Raw genomic sequence first — 24,336 nt, 5'->3', positions numbered from 1 at the left:
AAATGTTGTCTTAGGCATGGCTGGGCGGGTTTAGTCAGGGTAGATGCTGACAGACAGGCTATAAAAGCTGCTCACATTTACAGATGCTGTTTGGATGCATGTTGATGCACATGTTCTTCAGGCAATAGCATAGTGAGTACACTTAACGATAGGATTTATTGTCTTCAGGAAGATTTAATACAGCAGAAATGTGTCGTCAGTGTTGCAACAGCTGCAATACATTCTGTTACATCTGTGGCGAGGACACGCTTAAGGCTCAAAGACGCACCATGACTGCACTTAAGAAAGCCTCTGAGCTCTACTTCGGATGTAAAATTGGTGACCAAGAGAAACACTAGGCTCCTCACATTTGTTGTGCAACATGTGTAGTCAACCTGAGAGCTCGGCTCAGAGGTACTCGGAAGTCAATGCCGTTTGCAGTCCCAATGGTATGGCGAGAACAGCAGGATCATGTGATGGACTGTTACTTCTGGCTGACCAATGTATCTGGCTTCTCTACTCAAAATAAGAAATCTGTTGAATACCCCAATCTGCCTTCAGCCGTGAGACCAGTGCCACATGATGGCAGTTTGCCAGTACCGAAGCCACCAGAGACATGGAGCCTAGATGAGGCAGATGAAGACGCCAACACGTGAACCAGATGTGGAAAATGACACTGATCCAGATGTTGAACCCTTTATGCCTGGTTATCCTCATCTGATAACACAGCCAGAATTAAATGACCTGGTCGGGGACTTAGATTTGTCAAAAGCTAAAGCAGAACTACTTGGTTCAAGATTGCAAGAATGGGGTTTGCTGTCACCAGGTACAAAAATTTCTGTCTTTCGGAACTGTCAGGAAAATTTGACTAACTTCTTTACGCAGGTTGACATCATCTGTTTCTGCACTGACATTGGTGGATTGTTCATGGCTTTTGGTTGTGTGCATGACCCACAACAATGGTGTCTTTTTATAGATTCGTCAAAGTTAAGCCTGAACGCTGTCCTGTTACACAATGACAATGTCCACCCTTCAGTACCCACTCGCTATGCAGTACACATGAAAGAAGCTTACAATAACATGGAACTGTTGTTGAACCACCTACAGTACAACAGTTACGACTGGAACATCTGTGGTGATCTAAAAGTATTAGCATTGCTACTAGGAATCCATCTCGGATATACAAAGTACTGTTGTTTCCTTTGTGAATGGGATAGCCATGCTAAAGAGTCACATTACATTCAAAAGAACTAGCCGCTCCATAAGCATTTCGTTCCAGGGCAGAAAAGTGTGGCGCATAAACCACTTGTCAACCCAACAAAGCTATTTCGGCCTCCTCTTCATATAAAACTCAGATTGATGAAACATTTTGTGAAAGCAATGAACAAAGAAGGTGATGGATTTTGCTATTTGAGACAGATGTTTCCAAGAATAACTTATGCCAAGATTAAGGAAGGCATTTTTGTTGGTCGACAAATCAGACAGGTCCTCAATGACAGGGAGTTGATCTGCTAGTGAGGTCAGAGAAAATAGCATGGGAGGCATTTAAGGATGTTGTTGAGAATTTTCTTGGCAACTACAGAGCAACAAACTGCATTGAGCTGCTTGACAACATGCATGCAAGCATACAAAACCATGAAGTGCAACATGTCATTGAAAAGTAATTTTCTGCATTCACACTTGGACTTCTTCCCTGCTGATTTTGGTGCAGACAGTGACGAACATGGTGAAAGTTTTCACCAGGACATTGCGACCATGGAAAAGAGGTATCAGGGCAACTGGAATCTATCAATGCTGGCCAACTATTGTTGGACACTGACACGAGAGGCACCAGATGCTGAGTACAAACGAAAATCAGCTGCAAAACATTTTAATCTCAGTTGAACTAACACAATGTGTCAGCATCATTATGCGATTAAGTATGTTAAATTCAATAAAAGTTATTTTAATGTTTCTCCAAAATTCCTATGTGATACAGCAAATCTGAAATTATTTCCGTGTTCATCTTAACATCCATCCATCCATTCGTTATCCAAACTGCTTATTCTTAATCAGGGTCGTGGGATGCTGGAGCCTATCCCAGCAGTCATTGGGCGCCAGGCGGGGAGACACCCTGGATAGGCTGCCAGGCCATCACAGCGCCCAGCTTGACATTGTCTATCATAATCTCTAAATGTCTTTCAGGAAGCAAAACATTTGAAAAAATGTGTTGCTGTTATTGTCGTGGTTATAACATAGGTATATAATATGGTATGTAGTTGTGAGGTGGATGGTAGGTGAATATATAGTGTATACTTCTGGTACATGAGATAATATAGTGGGAGTGTATAGCATTGAATATGGGCATGATGGGTTGTGGAGTTGTAGTATTGGTATATGGTATAGTGTATGGGCAATTGGGCGGCATGGTGGTCTTGTGGTTAGCACTGTCACCTCACAGCAAGAAGGATCTGGGTTCGAACCCCGGGGTTGTCCAACCTTGGGGGTCATCCCAGGTCATCCTCTGTGTGGAGTTTGCATGTTCCCCCCATGTCTGCGGTGGGTTTTCTTTGGGTGCTCTGGTTTCCCCCACCATCAAAAAGAAACATGCATGTTAAGGTTTATACTCCCACCATCAAAAAAGAAACATGCATGCCCTGACCAAAGCAAGGCAATGGGAAAAGAACTGGAGTTGGTCCCCTGGCACAGCATGAAGGCAGCAGCCCACTGCTCCTAGCTCCTAGCTGTACAGATCACAGCTAGGATCTGTTAGGATCCTATCTGTTAGGATGGGTTAATTTGCAGTAAATGAATTTCCCCAAGGGGATTAATAAAGGAAACTTAAATATGGTATATAAGCAATATGCTATAATATATGGGCATAGGTTGTTGATTATGCAACCATAACAAAACTCTGTATAGTAGCGACATACCTGTTGTGTATACATTCTTGCCTCTCATGTACTGTTGTTTCATTTATCCATCCATCCATCCATTATGCAAACCGCTTGTCTTGCTCTCAGGGTCGCAGTTTATTTATGTATTTATTTGGTTATTTATTTATTTTTGTGAGTGATGTCTGCAAGTGCTAGAATCTGCTGTGTACTGGAGTCAAACTCCTGGTGTGCAGACACACTTGGCTAATAAATCTGATTCTGATTCAGAATCAGCGAATCGGTGCAATGAAAGTTTTTTTGTCTGATTTTCTTTTTACGTTTTTATTAGTTATAACCTGGCACATGGCAGTAAGACATAACGGTTCATTTTGGGTTTCCCACCTCACATGACAGCAAAACGAATCTGGTCAATTGTGGGGATTTCTGTGGCAAACACACTGCATAAAATATTGCTATATGTAAATTATTTTTTATCATAGCTTAAAAACCCTACCTGCATCTTCCCTGAAGGCCGTCCTAAATGTGAATAAGGTTAATTGGTGAAAATTGATCTACCTCTAATTTCCACCCTTTAAATCATATGGTGGCCTGTGCATATCTTGGTTTTTTTGACTGTAAAACAGTTACATACTCTACACTATAATTAAGTGATATACACTATAATTAAATGTTCTTTTTTCAGCAGAAATTAACATTTTCAGGTATCTCAGTCAAAGCAAAAATGTGTGTCTGTTGAAATATTTCAGCTTTTTCAGAAGACAAGAAATAAAATATTTGAGTTACTGTGACCAGATTGTCAAAGTGCCACACTGGGACACTGACAATACACATATGCATAATGTGCATCCTAATTCCTTCAACAACTGGCTCATCGGCAGCTCTGACACACATCATCATCTTTTGCTTAACTTTACATTTCAGAATCTCACATTGACAATGAGGGTTGTCGACTAAATTTTTAACACGTTAATCACATAATGGGATACGATGATCGCAATTAACACAAATAATACTTTGCAAAATGCACCTGCTGGGCTACAGTAAAGATGAAATGCATGACAAATAATCATATAGGGCCTACATATCAGTCGCAGGCATCTTCTGAATGGCGATCCATATGGTTTGATGTATGGCAGGGCAGGCTCCCTCTGAAGGGGATAGATAACCTCACTAACAGAGATTAGTGTTCGATAAGCCTGCAAATATACTGCTCAAAAAAATAAAGGGAACAAATAAGCAATGCAATGTAGCTCCAAGTCAATCACACTTTTGAGATATCAACCTGTCCAGTTAGGAAGCAACACTGATTTGTGAATCAATTTCACCTGTTGGTAAATTGTCTAATTTCCACCAGGTGGAAATTAGACAATTTGCAAGACAACCCCTATAACAGGAATGGATTTGCAGGTGGTGGCCACAGACCATTTGCCTGTCCTCATCTTTTCTGGCCGATCTTTGGTTAGTTTTTCATTTTGCTAGTGCCCTCACCACTAGAGGTGGCATGAGGCAGTATCTGCAACCTACAGAAGTTGCTCAGGTAGTGCAGCTCATCCAGGATGGCACATCAATGCGTGCTGTGGCAAGAAGATTTGATGTGTCTCCCAGCACAGTGTCCAGAGCATGGAGGAGGTACCAGGAGACAGGCCAGTACACCAGGAGACGTGGAGGGGGCCGCAGGAGGACAACAACCCCGCAGCAGGACTGCTATCTGGTCCTTTGTGCAAGGAGGAACAGGAGGAGCACTGCTGGAGCCCTACAAAACGACCTTCAACAGGCCACTAATGTGCAGGTTTCTGCTCAAACAGTGAGAAACAGAATGCATGAGGATGGTATGAGGGCCCGACGTCCACAATTGGGGCCTGTGCTCACAGCCCAACACCGTGCAGCCCGATTGACCTTTGCCAGAGAACATCTTGGTTGGCAGATTCGCCATTGGCGCCCTGTGCTCTTCACAGATGAGAGCAGGTTCACACTGAACACATGTGACAGACGTGAGAGAGTCTGGAGACGCTGTGGAGAACGTTCTGCTGCCTGCAACATCCTCCAGCATGACCGGTTTGGCGGTGGGTCAGTGATGGTCTGGGGAGGCATATCCTTGGAGGGCCGCACAGACCTCTACGTGCTAGCCAGAGGTACCATGACTGCCATTAGGTACCGGGATGAGATCCTCAGACCCATTGTCAGACCATATGCTGGTGCAGTGGGCCCTGGGTTCCTGCTCATGCATGACAATGCTCGTCCTCATGTGGCCAGAGTGTGTCAGCAGTTCCTGTATGTCGAGGGCATTGATGCTATGGACTGGCCTGCACGTTCCCCAGACCTGAATCCAATCGAGCACCTCTGGGACATCATGTCTCGTACCATCCGCCAACGCGATGTCGCACCACAGACTGTCCAGGAGTTGACCGATGCCCTGATCCAGGTCTGGGAGGAGATCCCTCAGGAGACCACCGTCGTCTCATCAGGAGCATGCCCAGACATTGTAGGGAGTGCATACAGGCACGTGGAGGCCACACACACTACTGAGCCTCATTTTGAATCGTCTTGAAGAATTTCCACAGAAGTTGGATCAGCCTATGTTCTCATTTTCCACTTTGATTTTGAGTATGATTCTGAATCCAGACCTTAATGGGCTAATGATTTTGATTTCCATTGATCATTCTTAGGTTATTTTGCTCTAAACACATTCCTCTGTCTAATAAATAAAGATTTTCAGCTGAAATATTTCATTCATCGAGGTCTATATTGTGTTTTTAGGTGTTCCCTTTATTTTTTTGAGCAGTGTAGATGGTACCTGTCGTCACTTCAGACTTGTTGCTTCAGAGATTGTTGATCACTGCAATGTGCATCTGACTCGATTTAACCGAGAAATCTTTGATTCTTTATTGAAAGGCACATTTCTTCCTTTCTTCAGCATGGCAGATAACAGGATTCATCCCAGACAGTGAAACAACTTGAACATTCTCCTCCTCCTCACCTGCCGCCCCAGAGTCTGGAAGCAGGAATTATCACCCCGAGAACCAGACAGTGGATTCTGATTGACACCTCAATCAACTAATTAGCAACACTGGGTGTTTATTTTCTTTGGTGTGATTGCTAGATTGATGCGTGAGCTGAAAACCAGGGGGAAACCCACACAAACCAATGCATATTTGTATATTTCAGAGATTTCTTGGGACACTGGGATGTAAAGTTTGAAATCGGGACTGTCCCACTCTAACCAGGAGGACTGGTCACCCTGATTAGATAGAGACCTGGTCAATTTGTATACTCTGAACTGTATACCCCCCTGGAGAAATATTGCATAGACATTTCTGAGTGCAATATGCTACCCATACCTCTCGTGATAGAAAACTTCACAGCATGGATACAAATAGAGAGTTACACTATTATTTTTTAAATTTTTTTTTTTTGCTCCTTTTTCTCCCCAACTGTATCCAGCCAATTACCCCACTCTTCTGAGCCATCCCGGTTGCTGCCCCACCCCCTCTGCTGATCTGAAGAGGGTTGCAGACTACCACATGCCTCCTCCAGTACATGTGGAGTCACCAGCCGCTTCTTTTCACCTGACAGTGAGGAGTTTCACCAGGGGGATGTAGCACGTGGGAGGATCATGCCAATCCCCCCCAGTCCCCCCCCCCGGACAAGTGTCCCGACTGACCAGAGGAGGTGCTAGTGCGGCGACCAGGACATGTACCCACATCTGGCTTGACTTGTTCCATATACTGTACTCTAAATACTCACAAGTTTGTAAAATACACTGATAATCAGATGCTCCAGCAATCAATGAAGGTGTGGAAAGACATTTAGATCTTGACTAACGAAAATCCCTGTCTCCTTTGACCTCAACATCACACAATGAAACACTCCATCCAGCCTTAAAACGATAAATGAACCTAGAAAGGCATACATGAGAAGATCTATTTGAAGACGCTATATAGATTACATTTGAGAAACTTGAAAATATTTTTAATCTCCCAGCCACAGATTTCTATAGATACCTTCAGGTAAGACACTAGATTCAGTCTGAACAGAGAGGATCCCTTCCTAAGTCCAGCTCCATGCATGGATCCTTACTATTACAGAAGAATATGTCTAAACAGATCTCTCACACACATTATCTATTGAAATCATACCAAAGATAACCCAGTAGCAGTGAGTGAAGGAGAGTTGGGATGCAGATATTTGAAATTGTTAGAGATTTTAATACCCGCTAAAGGATGCTATTAACAGATTCCAGCTCTGCCATTACTCAGAACATATTTTACAAGGAGTCATTTCGTTTCAAGAAAGATGCAACACCACTGTGCCCCAGTGCAAAACAATGCTAGTTAACTTTGTACACGAGCTGGTCGTACACCAGTCTCACACTGTGATTGAAGGGGATCCAGAGAACTCTTAACATGAAAAGTTCTTAAAATTGGATTTCACTTACGTTCTGTGATAACTTTACTGAGAGACTACGCCAGTTTGAAATGTACCGCATCCAGAGTAGCAGATGTTTTTTAGCCTAGTATTGATTTGGCCAAGAAAGTGTATAACTTCCAAATGGGTAGATGAAAACCGCAATACACACACACACACACACACACACACACACACACACACACACACACACACACACACACAGTTGAACTCATGCATACAACTAGAGGAGATAACATGATTAGAAGGCAGTCCACTTTTTTAAAACCTAATAACCATGAATAAACTGAGTAAATTCTAATTATTCTTGAATGTGGTAGGGTACTGTTCAATGGAGGATGGAAGGGGAGACCAAGTGGAAAAGCGCTATTAGAAATTAAGGTTAAGGGTCCGCGGTGGTGTAGCGGTCTAAGCATCGGCTCTGTGTCGATGCAGTTGCCCACTGGGGACTGGGGTTCGCGCCCCGGTCTCGTCAGATCCGACTATGGCCGGACTCGACGAAGCAGCGATCATTGGCAACGCTGTCTTCGGGAGGGGGGCGGAGTCGACTTGTGTTCGTCACGTGAATGCGTCTTTGTGTGTGTCGGAAAAACAGTGGTTCGGCTTGGAGTCGCCTTGTCACGAAAGTGGCGAGGCGGTCTCCTTCGAGACTGCCGGCCGGAGAGATGCAGTTGGCGAACGCATGCAGTGCGAGGGTGGGTGTTTGAATTAAAATAGGGATCGATTGGCCACTAAATTGGGAGAAAAAAGGGAAAAATCAGAAATAAATTTATTAAAAAAAAAGAAATTAAGGTTAAGGGGCGGAGATGGCTGGAATTCATGAAATGAAAGCCGAAAGCCACTTTCTTTTGTCATTGTATTCTTACAACGAATTGTGTTCTTAAAATGAATTTGCTGTCTGCATTTAAGCCATCCTGTTGTATAGGAGCAGTGGGCAGCTGCAGCACCTGGGGACCAACCCCAGTTCTTCTTTCCGATGCCTTGGTCAGGGCCACAGACAAGAGTATTAACCCTAACATGCATGTCTTTTTGATGGTGGGAGGAAACCGGAGCACCCAGAGAAACCCACGCAGACACAGGGAAAACATGCAAACTCCACACAGAAAGGACCTGGGACCTTCTTGCTGTGAGGTAACAGTGTTAACCACTGGGCCATTGTGCCACATTCATATTGATTTTTGGTCATGTAGACATGCATTTGTGCATACAAGGACAAGCGTATGCTCCGATATATCTTCTGTTGCATGGTGAGGGTTACAGCTGAGGGTTACAGGTGAGATTGTGTGTATGTATATGCACTGATTTAACTAACTATTCATATATGTATGTATTTATGCATTGATGGATTTAGGTATGTAGAGATAGTTGTATATTTGGATTTCTAGATATGCATATGGGTATTATTTGGTATGTGCTTACTTGTACAGAATTGCAAAGCGGTTCCATGGGAGGTGCAGTTGGCATTCGAATGAAAACTGTATGGACCATGTATGTTGAACACCATGTAGCTCCCAGTTTTTCAATTATTGTATTGTGAAAATTCAATGAACTCAATTTTCCTATCGAATATGCAAACAATACTTAGGTTTTGTCAGCTCATTTTGGGTACAAACTGCAAAACACATTGAATTCTTAATTGGCTCAGTCATGATTACGGGTAATTTACAAAAGCAGTGCTTCATGGGGATCCAGCCCACAGCCAATAAAACCCTTGTTTACAACAAGTGAAAGTATCATGGACCAAAAGCAAAAGAATCCACGCTATCATTCCCAACACTTGTTGCATTCTGCATTCTCCTTCCTCAAAGAAAGCCTTTCTTGCAATACATTCTCTCAATGTTCTGGATGTGTATTCATCACAGCCCCCAGCTGTGTGGGGTCAAATACCAGCTAGGCAAGGTCATGGGGATCTCCTACCTGCCACATGACTGGTTCTCTAATTGCTCCTCTTTCTGTCATTTTCCAGGCTTAAGGGAGGCTGGGGTTAGGGAGTTGGGGTCAGGAAAACAAGGAACCACTCTGCCCCTATAATCCTCAATGTTTGTCCAGGCTGCTCATATATGCGTGCATGTCGAATAAAGTGTCACTCCTCACTACTCCATCTCACGCTCCCCTCCTGTCTTCTGGTTGTCATTGGGTCCTCGTGTCAGTTCCTATGTTCCTCTTGGGATGAAGAGGATTAAACTGTTCCCTTACATGATTTGCCTGCACAGGCCTCATAGGCCCGAACGAACAGGTGTTTTATTGTTTATATTAACAGCACATCTACCTAGCCAGTCAGTTGAGTGTCAGTGTAAATATAAAATGCTGAATTTAAAGCTGAAATCTGCCACTTTTCTCCCTTGGTGAATCATTATTTTATCCACCTGGACCATGGAGTCAGGTGACATAATCCATCATGCATCTTCACCATGTCTGGAGACACTCGAGTCTCTGTGCACTGCTGTTGACATTTGTTGTTCATGTCTCAACAGCAGGAGTTCAGAATTGGTCCATTCTGTAGATATTTCGCAAGTGTTGGGGACACAAGCAACAAATGCAAAGTCACCAATCCTTCATACTTGATCTTGGTGAGTGGTATGGCTTAAAGTTGAAAGGTCAAGGTTATGATTCAGGTGCAAAGGGCTAATCCAAGTCCAATAACAAAAGGAGGGTTATTTTATTTCGGTTATATGTTGTTGGCTTTCTGTCTTTATATGACCTCTCTCTCTGATCACACTTACGGTCACCATAAACATTACGTTCAGCAAGAGTTTACACGGGACCTCTCTGCCGATATGATGCTCCTTTTGTGCCACGATACTTTTGTCAAGTGTCATTTCACGGGCCAGGAAAGAGGTTTAGGGGCAGTTCAAAACTAACTGTGTGAACATGTGAGCGCAGGCTCCCAAATGTGTGTGTCACTGTGTGTGTGTGTGTGTGTGTGTGTGTGTGTGTGTGTGTGTGTGTGTGTGTGTGTGTGTGTGTGTGTGTGTGTGTGTGTGTGTGTGTGTGTGTGTGTGCACATGTGCCCTTACACATGGGTGCAATAGATTTAAACTGCATAGTGTGCCGCTTTGATCTCAGAGAATGAATGACAGAGATTAAGCTGTCAGTCCAGAGACTGATAGAGGCCAGATGAAGTTTAATGACAAACCGGAGCCCCCCTGTAAAAGACATGGGCAGATCGCCAAATCACTGATGTGTGAGTGTTTGCGCGCAGCAGGGCGTGTGTATTTATGTCTATGTTTATTTGTAAAGGAGCCATGGTCATAAACTCTCACACATGTGTAAGTGCATGACGACTTCACTAGGTTTTTAAATTAATTTCCTTATTAATTCTTAACAAAATGGACAGAGTGGAATTTGAAGATGAGTTGGGTTTTTTTTAAGAGGCTGGGGTAAAGTGAGTTGTGAGTCTTATTTGTTGTTCAAACTGCTGTTTAATATTTAACATGAGTCAACTTCCCACCCACAAATATACTTGCAAACACACAATCCCCACTGTCAATTGTCAGTTGTACTTGGCCAGTTACCCCACTCTCCTGAGCCGTCCCGGTCGCTGCTCCACCCCCTCTGCCGATCCGGGGAGGGCTGCAGACTACCACATACCTCCTCCGATACATGTGGAGTCGCCAGCCGCCACTTTTCACCTGACAGTGAGGAGTTTCACCAGGGGGACGTGGCGCATGGGAGGATCACGCTATTCCCCCCAGTTCCCCCTCCCCTGAACAGGCACCCGACCGACCAGAGGAGGCGCTAGTGCAGCGACCAGGACACACACCCACATCCAGCTTCCCACCCGCAGACACGGCCAATTGTGTCTGTAGGGACCAAACCGGAGGTAACGCGGGGATTCGAACCGGCGATCCCCATATTGGTAGGCAATGGAATAGATCGCTACACTACCCAGACGTCCCCTATGCTTTGGCGTTTCATTTAACTGCAAACTCATGGGCTGACTGACTGACTTGACTCATTCACTCACATACATGCACACACACATCTGTGCACATCTGAATGCAAATGCAATGCCAATGAAGACACACAAGCCTCTCTTGTTCACACATTCTCATCGTCCTCTCGTTCACCCACATCTAAATTCAAAAGTTAGAACACATTTCATTTACTCCATATCTTCTCTGACACACATATGGGATAGATTTTAATCAATGCTTTCTTATTCTTCCAAGTCATAATGTCACACTATACTCAGATAAATCATTCTGACTTGGGTTGCACAAGGATTTGGGGCATGATTTGTGAGGCAGTCTCCAATAGACTCCCAGGTTTTTGTTGGTCTCTGGGCCATTAAGTGACATAGAAGAGGGTGAAATTCAATAGTTGAGCGAGGTCAGCTGACATCAGGGGTGCTGGGGCTCCAAGGTGAGTACAGTGAGGCCAGAGACACGTTAGGAAGTCACCCCATTTGGTTCAAGTTCAACACTCCGGCTCAAGTTCAGCATCAGTTACACACAGACAGTACAGCACATGTAGCAGCACGTGGGTGGTCAGTGTCTTCAAGGCGTGCACACACACGCACACACACACACACACACACACACGCATGCACAAACCGTCATATTCAGTAAGTTTAGAACTTAGGTGTGCACTTTCGCCAATAGCCAATATTTTTGCAACTATGGTGTCTGATCTCTGAGTTTAAATGTGACTTTAGTTCTCCCTTAAATGTCACACTGAGAAATGGGCCAAATGAGAGGAAAAATCAGATGCAGCTGTTTGGGGTCTGGGGTCAGGGGTTGCAAGCTCCAGTCTCTCATGTCTGTCCCCGTTGCTGCCTTAAGACCCCTCCCCATCCATTAAAACAAACTTTTTACTAGCATGCCAAAGGTCCACCTGTGATTCAATCGACCAGAAAGAGCCACTTCAATGCCCATCATGGTGCAGGGGTCAACTATAAACAGCAGCACCTACTATGACCAGACACCGCCAAAAACCCAGGCTCCTTAGGGTTCACCTCTCATGATGCTGGTCTCTCTATCATGCTCTCGTAAATAGCTACACAGCCACAAAAAAAAAAAAAACCCTACGATGTTAATGTGATATTTGCTGCCTTAATGGTGGATCTTTTTCATCTATTAACCAGCACGAATGACTTGCAGGGGTGTTGTCTCCAGGAGAGGACTCCTTGTTAAAAGAGAGAGCACTTTGAAAACAGGGTGCTGTCATCGGTTGCAAACCCTAGGTGTGAACCTCTACCAGACCGTCTCCAGGTGTTGGGAATCATGAATATTTGTGTTGTTGCTTTTGTCACCGTGTCAGAGTGAAAAATAAATGCAAGAACATATTTTATCCGTCGCTGTTCAAGTTCTTTATAGGCAAATGGCACCCCCATTTGTTCTTCGGTGTTCATGTGACTAAATCAAGCACCCATCTGTTTCCATGATAATCTCGCAAAGCAGCTCGATAATTTATGGAAGCCTACTTTCCTTTGTTTACATTCGGCCAGGCACTAATGCACACATGCAAAAACATTTACACTCGAGCACAAGGGGTTTCCGAATGATGTTTGACTTGCTGGTTTCTAAAGGGAAACAGAAGGTGTGCGGGAAGGTGTACAACCGCTCAGCCTCCCTGGCTTGGCCCACATTGTGACAACAAGAGGGGAAAAGTCAGTGTTTGATTCTACCGGCAGGCATCTGTTCTTCAGGAGGGGTTAAAGTTAGCCGCACATGCTGCTCTCATTACTGTCAAATTGGAGTCATTGGAATTGGGGTTCACACAGGCATGACCTGCCACAACAGCCCGATACTGTAAAAAAAAAAAGAACTCGGGAAGAAAAAGGGATGAGTAATGAAAGGAGTTTAAGAGAGAGAAACAAGAGGATGAACTGGAGAGCAGGGTGGTCATCAAAGGGACTAATGCTGAGGTTGTTTGATGGTTGATGTTGAGCTGGCTGGTTAAAATGAGGGTATAGCTGCGAGACTGCCAGAAAGAGACGAGAAGCAGGGAGGTGGATCAAAGCTGCAACAAGCTTTTTAGAATTTAATCAGCTCCACACAGCCAGAGCTGCTTGCCCACATCTGTCCGATCGAGTCTCATTGTAGTGGTTGGTTCCAGGCCCCAGCAATCGCCACCCTCCAACTCTTGGTAGGCGGCCATGTTTCGAGAACCACCACCTCATCAGGGACTTGGGAGGCTCTCATGGTTTTCTTTGGATCCTCACTAGCCCAGACCTTCTGACTGATCTCATCAATACGATCGGACACATGCTAATGATTAATAAACTGCTGCAGCCAGGAGGGGTTGAGATCATCAGCCACCTGAAACCATTCAGATATGATAATTTCATTATTAGATGTGGGTTATTTATTTCCTTAGGGAAGTCTTTCATTCGGCTTGGGACCCAGGGTGACGTCATCCTACTGCAAGGAAGTGAAGATGCGAATGAGCCCTTAGATCTCAACTTGCCCTATCTGGAGTAATGTTGTATGCTGATGCACAAAGTTTCAGCATCCATTGCATCACATAGTACAATAGTCTTCTTCTTCTTCTTCTTCTTCTTCTACTCCTCCTCTTCTTCTTCTTCTTTCGGCTTGTTTCCTATTTCTCAGGGGTCGCCACAGCAGATTTTATAGTTTCCATCAGTGCTCTGGGAGGGAACCGCACCAATGTAAGCTGTTGTTAAGCCGGGCCTTGGTTGATCCCGTATGGAGCCTCGACCAATCCAGTATTGTCTTGTCAATCCATAAAGTACAATAGTGTTCATATCAAATCACTCTACATCTTTGGCATAAACTTTCTAGATGTGGGAGAGGACAGTCCTCATTATATCCATGCCCTTATTACCATAATCGAGTAAAGTGATGTGTCACTTTTGACTCACAGACACAGCAAGACGGCGGGCCTCCTGTGGTCTCAGCTTTTTCTTTCAATGATATTATGCCTCTTTTGCTCTCTCCATCCCTATCACCTTAACTCTATCTCTACCTGCTTGTCCTTTGCAAGTGATGCGTGAGGGTTCAGATACATGAGACCAATTATCTGTGCTTGGCTATGCAATGTCAGGCCACAACAATAGGTTTCAACTGTAAAGGCTAGGGGGTTCGATCCGGGGTCACGGTGCATGGTGCTTGTGATCGGTCATGGGAAACAGACCTGAATATGCTATCCTTTTGACCCAAGTGATGAGTAAGGGGGGCGCCTCCCCATGCACACAACTTGTAGCAGCTGTTGGTATGACCAAGTATGACATGAAGGGTTTGCCAGTTTAAGAACAGGACCATGTCTGTTCTAGTTCAAATTCATTAGCTCATCATTACTGCCATTACCATCTCTATCGTCACCAGTTAGGGCAGGGGGGGGCCATTCAAACCCCTGCTCTGGTTATTAATTAGTAATAATTTCAAGTGAACAAATACAAAGTGTTCTTCTTATAGACTATTGTATTAAAAAGTAATTTTTAAGTGCTGAAATAAACATTTTACAGCTGGAGATGGTGAGCTTAAGATACAGTATTTGCATTCATCCCTATTTTCTTTCTTTCTTTCTTTCTTTCACAACTTTTACAGTATCTCTGACCAGTCACGGTCTAAAAATTATGTTCTTACTTTATTGTAGCGTTATCAGTTGTGAAACCAAAACAAAACCATATGGTCTGAAAAAGTTTCTGATTCATTTCAGGTTCAAGTCTATAAATCACTGGCTTTGGATGAGAGTAGTTAATGTTTGTCGACAAACCCATTGACTGGTCTGCTATTTGTGAAGAAATTAAGTGAATGCCCTTGACAAACAGTGAAATTTGAGGTTTTTTTCATAACATGGTGAATTGCAAGTTATTATATAGGCTATAGCTTTTTTATATAGAATTTATATAGGCTATAGGTTTTACATATCTACAGAGTAGAGTTTAAATAGGCTATATTTTTGGCTGGACCAGTTGGCAGGACAGCCCTACAAAAGTGAATTACACTGATTGACTCCCAGGTCTCCGTGGTGATGGTGGTCGCCATTTGGATGCTGCCTGCCCTTCCACTCCTCACATAAGTTTTTCTTTTTTTACATGATGATGCTGGTCGTGTGACTTGGGTCCTGGACTGCTCCATTGGCATGTTGACACTGCTTGGCATCCTGTGCATCATGTTCTTCATAAATTTTATGTCCATCATAATTCTGTTATCCTCTTTCAATGTTGTATTATGTAAATTGTGTGAACACAACATCCATTGCACGCTGTCCATCTTGGGAGAGAGATCCCTCCTCTGTTGCTCTCCCTGAGGTTTCTTCCTATTTTTTCTCCCTGTTAAAGGTTTTTTTTAGGGAGTTGTTCCTTATCCGATGAGAGGGTCTAAGGAAAGGATGTTGTGTTGCTGTTAAGCCCACTGAGGCAAATGTGTAATTTGTGATATTGGGCTATACAAATAAAATTGATTTGATTTGATTTGATTGACTGGCGGACTGACTGACTGACTGACTGACTGACTGACTGATCAGTTTGACACATGACTGGGCCGCTGGATCAGGTGACCAACAATGTCACTGAAGTTCCTCGATTGGTCGGCCGAGCGCCGAGAGGCATGAGGCATGGGTTAATACTGAACAAAAATCTGTTCCAGACCTTTCATTAAACTTATTCATGTATTCTTCAGATATTGAAATTTTAAAAAAAGAAAAACGGACAAGAAACTCCTTTGTTAAAAATTCAATATCAGCCTGGTACTCTGTACATAAATATGTGGGTAAAACCATAACAATGTCACAATTTACTCCTATCTGGGGAAATGATAAATTCACACCTGGCAAAGCGGATGGGGGATTTAAAATCTGGGCTAACAGGGGTATTAAAAAAAACAAAAAAAACCTCAGATCTTTATGCAGGCGGGACTTATCTTTCATTTGATCAATTAAAATATAAAATTCCCAGGAAACATTTTTCAAATACTTACAACTAAGGAGCTTCATATCAGAGTACAAAAAGATAACACCCATACCACCATTGTCGATTATTGACAAAATAGTACCAGAAAATGTAGACAATCAAGGTCATATGGCAAGATTTTATAATTTGTTGATGACAAATTCTAAGGAATCATCATTAGACAAACTAAATGCTTGGAGAACAGATATACATGAAAATATTGATATAGCAGATTGGGAAATGGCCTGTTGGAAAGCACAAAAACAAACTATAAATACAAGTCTTAAATTATTGCTCTATAAATAGCTAATGAGAACAAACATAATGCCTGTTAAACTCAATAAGATGTCTCCTAATATCCCAGATTCTTGTGTGAAATGCTCAGAGGAGAAGGGAACTCTATTACACTGTTTGGGAATGCTCACAGGTTCAATCATTTTGGAAAAAATATATACAATATCTTTCACAGATTGTCAATAAGAATGTCCCGTGCTGTGCCAAACTTTGAATACTTGGAATTTACCCAGAAGCTATTTCAGTAACAAAGCACAAACATTATTAATTGACTTTTGACTTCTTCAGGCCAGAAAAGTGATTGCATTATGCTGGAAGAGTACAACTCCTCCATCATTAAATAGATGGATAAAAGAACTGTCAACTTGTCTTAGTCTGGAGAAACTGATATATATTATTAAAGGGGAATGGAAGGACTTCACTGATATTTGGACCTCTTTCATGGACTTTTCAGAAAATGCAAATACAAACACTACCTGAAGTGTAGGATGATAATGTAGGGGTATATGTACTATACATCATTGTATGGTGTAAATACTTCCAAATGTAAACTCAGTCTTTTTTATTTTCTGTCTTTATTGCTTTCTTTATTTATTTAAGTGTCTTCTTTTTTTATTCATTTATTTTGTGGGTAGTTGCGTCAATGTAAATGTTTGGTTATTAAATGTATATTCATTCTATACTGTTAAAACCTCAGCAAATACACTGGAGAAAAACAAAACATGTTAAAATGAATCTGAATGATATCTGTTCCCCTGAACATTTTGTAAATCCAGTGAAAAAAATAGTTCAAATACTCTATATATGTATGAGAAAATATACACACATTTTTACTTGGCAGATAAATTAGGCCTACTGTCTCCATTTACTCTCTTTCAAACAATGTATTTCAGTATTGGACTTACATTTTGTATGCTATAGAGATGTTTAAGTAGTTTAAGTTTACTACAAATATAAATGTGAGTGTTGGTAAGTGTGCATGATAGACTGGCTAACCTGCCCAATGTGTCTCTTGGCCTCCAGGAACGCTCATTGGGAAAGGCCCCAGACCCCCAAAACCCTGAAATGTATTAAAATGACATTTATTAAAGAAAACACCAGACAATGGCAAACAAAATGACCAAAAGAAATTCATCCTTCCATCATATCTGTAGATATACTCAGAGCATTGTTGGCAGGATTACGCTGAAAACATGCATAGTCTAAGCACATATAGAATAATTTGATTTAAAATACTCATATTCTGATTGTACATTACATGCTGATAATGTAACTCCGCTCTCTGTATCAAGGCCAGAGAAGAAGCCTCTGTTCCTGGTAATCACACTGGGATTCATTACAGCATCCCACTGGAGAATGTTGAGATACCTATTGTTAACCTTTTCGATAAGGGCATACTGACCACATACAACGTACCACAGCTTGACAACATAAGGATGATTCTAGTGAGGTGCATAGCATCTCTAAGCAACACAGAGAAAGCAAATCAAGTGACAGCATTTATTTTTTATGATGTGTCCTGTTATCCCTGATGATGATGTGATGATGAAGAAGATGAAACGTAAGAGAACCATGGCACTGACTATGATGATGACATGTTCTCCTGCTATCTATTTAAGTTTGTGATGCAGAAGATGTTCCTCAGGGGTGTTCCCCGCTGGAATCAGTGGGTTTGTGGGAGCCAGCAGTATCAGAGTTGAGAGATAAGATCTGTATGGCTCTGTGCCAAGCCGCCATACCCCTCAGGGCATTAGCGGCTTAATATGAGAAATTCTTGGAACTCCACAACTTGGATATAGCAACCTTCCTCAAGTAAGACCTTGCGCTAACTAAAGCCAGTAAATTTTCACAACTCCCAGTAAATTCTAGGAGATCCGAGAGACAGATGAATTGTTATGAAGACTAATACCATGGCAGCTAGCAAGATTTGTGGTCTAATCTGATGAGACTCTGAAAACAAAGGGGACCCACTGCTATTTCAAACATATGGTTCATTAGGCCCATTACTTCACTTATACCTCTCTACATTATTTAAAGGCTCTTTTTCATTGGGTGACCTACTTGCATCTTCCTGTATTTCACTGTGTGGATGCAAAGCCCTCTGAGAGTGCACTTGTGATTTGGGGATGTACAAGTAAACTTCACTCATACAGTTTGCCACATTGTATCCTGTTTTGTCTAGAAATTATGAAAACACTAAGATCACTTGCTAGCTGAGTGTTGATCATCTCCCACTACCGTGAAATTTAACTTTTGCAACTGTCATTTCCTATGTAAGCAAGTTTTTTTCCCCTATCAGTAAATCTGGTGTGTGTGTGTGTGTGTGTGTGTGTGTGTGTGTGTGTGTGTGTGTGTGTGTGTGTTTGTGTCCCAGAGTTCACAGCCAGGGGGCGCAGGCGGCCCTGGAGATGAAGAAAGGGGGTTCAACACTTAAAGGAGAAAGAAATACTGAACTATTCCTTGCCATCCTCTGTTGTGATTGGCCCCTTCTCTGTCAGCATAGACACTGTACGCCAGACTCTCACTAAGAAACGAAGGGAACTAGCCACAGCAGTCCTTGATGGCTTGGCCCCAAAACTGCGGAACCCAGTCAATGAGGCAAGTTGTGATTTTAGAGAAGACAAAAAAAATGCAAGACAGGTGATGTTCCTGTAGCTTTTTCCATTGTGTGTGTTTCTAATCACATGCCTAAACAATAGGAGTGTTATTATTGATCATGCGTGTCTGTGTATGTGTTCGGGCATGTGAACAGTGCAAGGCCATTACGAGGAAGCTGCATGAGAAGCCCAACACCATTGAGGAGCTGACAGAACAGAGGGACTGGATGAAACAGATCCCGGACCAGCTCGAGTCACAATGTGCATATGGAAAAGATTAGTTCCCTTTCATTGTTCCACACTAGATGAAGAGTAATTCCTAACCACAATCTTATTTGTTCCATCTGGACACAATAGAAGCTTCCAGGCAAGATCCTGTCAGACTAGGAGATGTAGGACGGGTACCACTGCAGTCTGTCAAATGAAGAAAGTAGGCTCACAATCATTCAAGATTATTAAGCTTATTTTTATTAGACTTATATTTTGGGATGTCACATTGGCGTCAGACTAATGTGTTTAATTAAGTTTGGGTTTGTAGAGAGAAATAAATGACTCATCTTGTTCTATGCAGGTGGACAGCTATCGGGTGGCCCCATAAGATATTGAGTCGGCTGGAAGAAGTAGCTGTCCAGCATGTGGAGGATGAGGAGCGCTTCTACAAGATACAGCTGGCAGACCAGAACCATTTCCAGGAGCAACTGAGTTCTCTACAAGTCAGCTGGACCAATTTAAATTGTTTCTTGTCAATTATTTTTCACTAGATACTTGTCAGTGTGGTGAGTTTCTGTATTGCCTCTTCACTAAATTGAAAAATGGCAGCCTAATGTAAACAGTGGCTGTAAACTTGTATTAGGGTTTCAACAGGAGAGGCTAATAATAATAAAAGGCCCTTTGCTGGTTTGTTAAAGTAATGCAACTGAAATGACATTAAAGATACTTACTACACTGTACAAAGTAAATATGGGAAGGTGCACCTTGAAATAATTAGGACTAAATCCTTCTGTGTCTCTCTTGTGTTGGTTAAGGACATTAACCTGCCATGGTATGAAAAGTGCTATACAAATGCTATTATACTGCTATTACAAATGTTAAAATCCATGTAATAAGAGAAGTATTATTTTATGTGTTGTGAACCTTGAATTTAACATCATATTAAGTTGAATCGTATCAGTTGATCTGACCTGTCTGCTAATCCTTATGAATTCATTTTTAGATGTTAGTTGCTGGGTTTGGTTGAGCTCATGAGATAGCCGATGAAGTTGAGCGTTTAGCTGAAGGAGTCCCAGAACAGAGCCCAAACCTACAACAACAGAGAGCGTCTCTTTGGCAGTCTTTTCACTGATGTAAGTTGAAAAGATGATGAGCATCTTTTTCTGTCAGCAAAATACTGATATCAAAATATATTGATTCATTTTTTTGCACAAGACGTAATTTTTTTTAGAATCCCCCCCCCCCTTTTCTCACCAGTTGTACCCCGGCCAATTGACCTTTCACAAAGTACCGCCCCAGAACGGTGCTTGTCCAATCCTACCTTAGCAACGGTCCGTCAAGCTTTCAAACATACAAAAAAATGCTGAAACGGTGTGCCTATGGGATCTGCAAATCGGATACTAGATATCTGAAAAGTTTGGGGGGGGTGTAATTTTATTTCCCTTCCCGAAACCCAGAACGCAAGAAGCACAATGTCGGCAATAGATTTGGCAGTATAGCAGACCCCATGGCCAGCTTAATCTATCCAAAATCAACAAAAACACCTGTCTGCTCCAAGCTAAGCTTGCTACTAGCTATTATTGATAGCTAATACAGCTAACGTATTATTACTGTTACTTTTACCCACAAAATGCGCTGATTTCTTCCTTCATGTTTTGGTGTTTTCCGGCTACTTCCTGGATAGTTCTGAAATGCTTGACGGGCATAGCAACAGTAACTAAGGGGGCGGGACTTTGCAAAAGGTCAATTACCCCACTCTTCCAAGCCATCCTGGTTCGCTGCTCCACCCCCTCTGCCGATCTGGGGAGGGCTGCAGACTACCAAATACCTCCTCCAATACATGTGGAGTTATCAGCTGCTTGTTTTCACCTGACAATGAGGAGTTTCGCCAGGGGGTCGTAGCGTGTGGAAGGATCACGCTATTCTCCCCAGTCCCCCCCCCCCCGAACAGGCACCCTGACTGACCAGAGGAGGTGCTAGTGCAGCGACCAGGACACAAACCCACATCCGGCTACCCACCTGCAGACACGGCCAATTGTGTCTGTAGGGGCGCCCGACCAAGCCGGAGGTAACACGAAGATTCGAACCAGCGATACCCATGTTGGTAGGCAATGGAATAGACTGCCGCACTACCCGGACAACCCACAAGATGCAAATTTTAACCCACCCCTCTCTTTAACGCATAAACTGGAATTGCTTAACAAACCACTGTCATTGTTGTATCGCTTCTTTCTTTTAATGTGTTTTATGGTATCCATTACAGTGCGACCGCCTGCAGAAGCTGACGAGGGACATCCAGCCTTTCGGAAACCTATGGAATACAACTTCTGACTGGCTGCGTTGGCATGAGAACTGGCTCAATGATCCTCTTCCAGCCGCTGAGCCGGAGCAGCTGGAATGCAATGTCACAGATGTCCTCAAGACCATCCACAAATGTGTCAAACAGTTCAAGGACATCCCTGGTCAGTGAGGCATGGATTAACTCAGTAATTTTTTAATCTTGTGGATACATATGTGCATGATTCTTACTTAAAATTAAGATGTGATACTCCAAGAAACTATTCTTCAGAAGACTGTTAGCACGGGATTATGCTCCATTTATTCTACCTCACCTCTATACCCTCCATCTCCAGACTACCCGATGGTGGCAGTTGATGTCCGCAGCAGGATAGAGGATTTCTGTCTCTACATCCCTCTGATCCAGGGCCCGAGGAACCCAGGAAAGAAGAGCCACCACTGGCAGATGCTTTCTGATCACATCCAGATTAACATCAAGCCCCAAACTGACGTTACCTTTTCCCGCTGTTTGAAGATGGACCTGCAGAAATAGACAAGAAAGCCTATGTGGGTGATGTTGCTGGGAAAGAAAACACCATCGAACAAGTACCTTCCTACAAGTACTTATTTAGTCATCGGGCCTGGTGTGCTTGTTTTGTTGTCAAAGCTTCTATTCTTTTTAAATTCGTAATGTGAGAAAATGGCTTAAACTGTTGGAAATGTCATGTTGGAGGAAGCGATGATGTATATCATAACACTGGACGTGAAGGGGACACCCTAGGTCATGTTAAACACTGTATTTTGTTGTTTTAAATATTTTTTGGATTGTTAAAATATTAGATATTTTCAAAATTAATCATTTGCTTTTTCACCCCCTTCACCAAAACTCTGGATAAGATGGAAAACGAGTGGTCGACAGTGGTTTTTGGACGTATTGCCCTACAATGAGACGGGTACCTACATCCTGAAGAGCCCAGGGGAGGCCCCATTGTTGTGGAATAACCTGCCTGCTGCTGTCAGACAATCAGTCTGCTGAGTCCTTTAAATCCAAACTTAAAACTCATCTTTTTACCTTAACCTACAATTAGTTGCCTTTAAGTTGAGTGCTTCTATTGCAAACTGTTCTCTTCTCTCACGTGTCTTTTCTCTCTCTCTGAATGATGTCTTCTCCTTTCTCTTCCTCTGTGTGTAAATGGTGTGATGTGAGTCTCCCTTGTGTGCACGTGCAATCTGTCCTCCTCCCAGGTCTCCATGGTGATGGTGGTCGGCGCCTGGACACTGCTTGGCATCCCCCTCATCACATTTTCTTTTTATATATCTTATAAATCCATATCCTTTTGTTATCCTATTTTAACATTATGTCCTTCTCTCACTCAGATATCTGACTAATGTGTTTTTTTTTGTCTACATGGTGATGCTGGCACCTGGCTCAGGTCCTGGGCTGTTCTGGTGGTGTCTGGACACTGCTTGGCATCCTCCTCATATTCTTCATATATTTTATAATTCCATTATAATTCTGTTATCCTCTTTCAATGTTGTATTCTGTAAATTGTGTAAAAATTGCCTGTTGTCCATCTCGGTAGAGCTATCCCTCCTCTGTTGCTCTCCCTGAGGTTTCTTCCTATTTTTTCTCCTTGTCAAAGAGGTTTTTTAGGGGGTTGTTCCTTATCCGATGCAAGGGTCTAAGAACAGGATGTTGTGTTGCTGTGAAACCCTTCTTCTTCTTTCAGCTTATTCCCTGTTTCTCAGGGGTTACCACAGCGGATTACACAGTTTCCATCAGAACCCTGTGAGAGCACAGCAACAATGGCAGCCGCCGTCACCCCGGGCCCCAACCGATCCAGTATGGAGCCCCGAACGATCTGGTATGGTCTTGTCAGTCCGCATATTTATTTGGCAAAATTTTAAGTCGGATGCCCTTCCTGACACAACCACTAACCCTATGGACAGGGGCACAGGGAAAGCGCTGGATGCCATCCCAGTATTCATAGACTTGTACCCATGCCTGTTATCATGTGTTGCTGTAAAGCCCCCTGAGGCAAATTTGTAATTTTTGATATTGGGCTATACAAATAAAATTGACTTGACTTGACTTGACTTGACTTAACTTGACTTAACTTGACTCCCAGCTTCTGAATGACTAGATAGTGATGACACAGAACATGTCTTTCTCGCCGTACAAGAAGCCCTTTTAGGACTGCATCACTGCTTGGGAGTGTAAGCTCGGGATGACTCAGGTCGATATACAAGTGCACATACATGCATAAACACACATGTACAAACAAACACACGCACACGCACGCACGCACCCACCCACCCACCCACACACACACACACACACACACACTACAAACTTGATGCAAAACATTGCCCCATGTCATTGCCTTGTCGCGCGTCACTTTTGTTGTTCTACTGCCCTCTGCTGGTCAGTGCTGGAAGTGCTGGAGGAGATGCCAAAGCTCTTGGCTCTGCCTGGAGCCAATCTTCGGCTCTGATGACATCAACTACCAGCTGCCCATGGAGGGCAAGAGATACCAGAATGTGGAACGCATGTGGAGAATGGTTATAAAAAGTGCCCTAGGTAACCGACAGGTCAGGGTTTCCAACGTCACAGAAATTTCGATTATGCAAAACATTCAATATGGACAGAGAGATTTTAAGTTCAAGTTTGCAAGTTTACTCGCAGGTAAATTTGGAACCTACTAGGATTGCTTCCCTTGGGGAACACTCAAAATAATACAAAATACATGACGCTAAACACTGATAAAATAGAGATTAAGAACAACTAACAAACCACAGTATAGCAAAGAAAATATTTCAG

The 24,336-nt window shown here is 43.0% G+C and overlaps 1 pseudogene; it reads left to right on the top strand.

The window, feature by feature from the left end:
• Positions 1-12,785: 12,785 nt before the first annotated feature.
• LOC130131970 (dynein axonemal heavy chain 1-like) overlaps positions 12,786-24,336 on the top strand; it is a 37,505-nt pseudogene continuing 25,954 nt past the window's right edge.

This window comes from Lampris incognitus, chromosome 2 (genome assembly GCF_029633865.1).
Source record: "Lampris incognitus isolate fLamInc1 chromosome 2, fLamInc1.hap2, whole genome shotgun sequence".
In the NCBI taxonomy this organism is placed as follows: Eukaryota; Metazoa; Chordata; class Actinopteri; order Lampriformes; family Lampridae; genus Lampris; species Lampris incognitus.
This window is presented reverse-complemented; position numbering and strand designations above follow the sequence as displayed.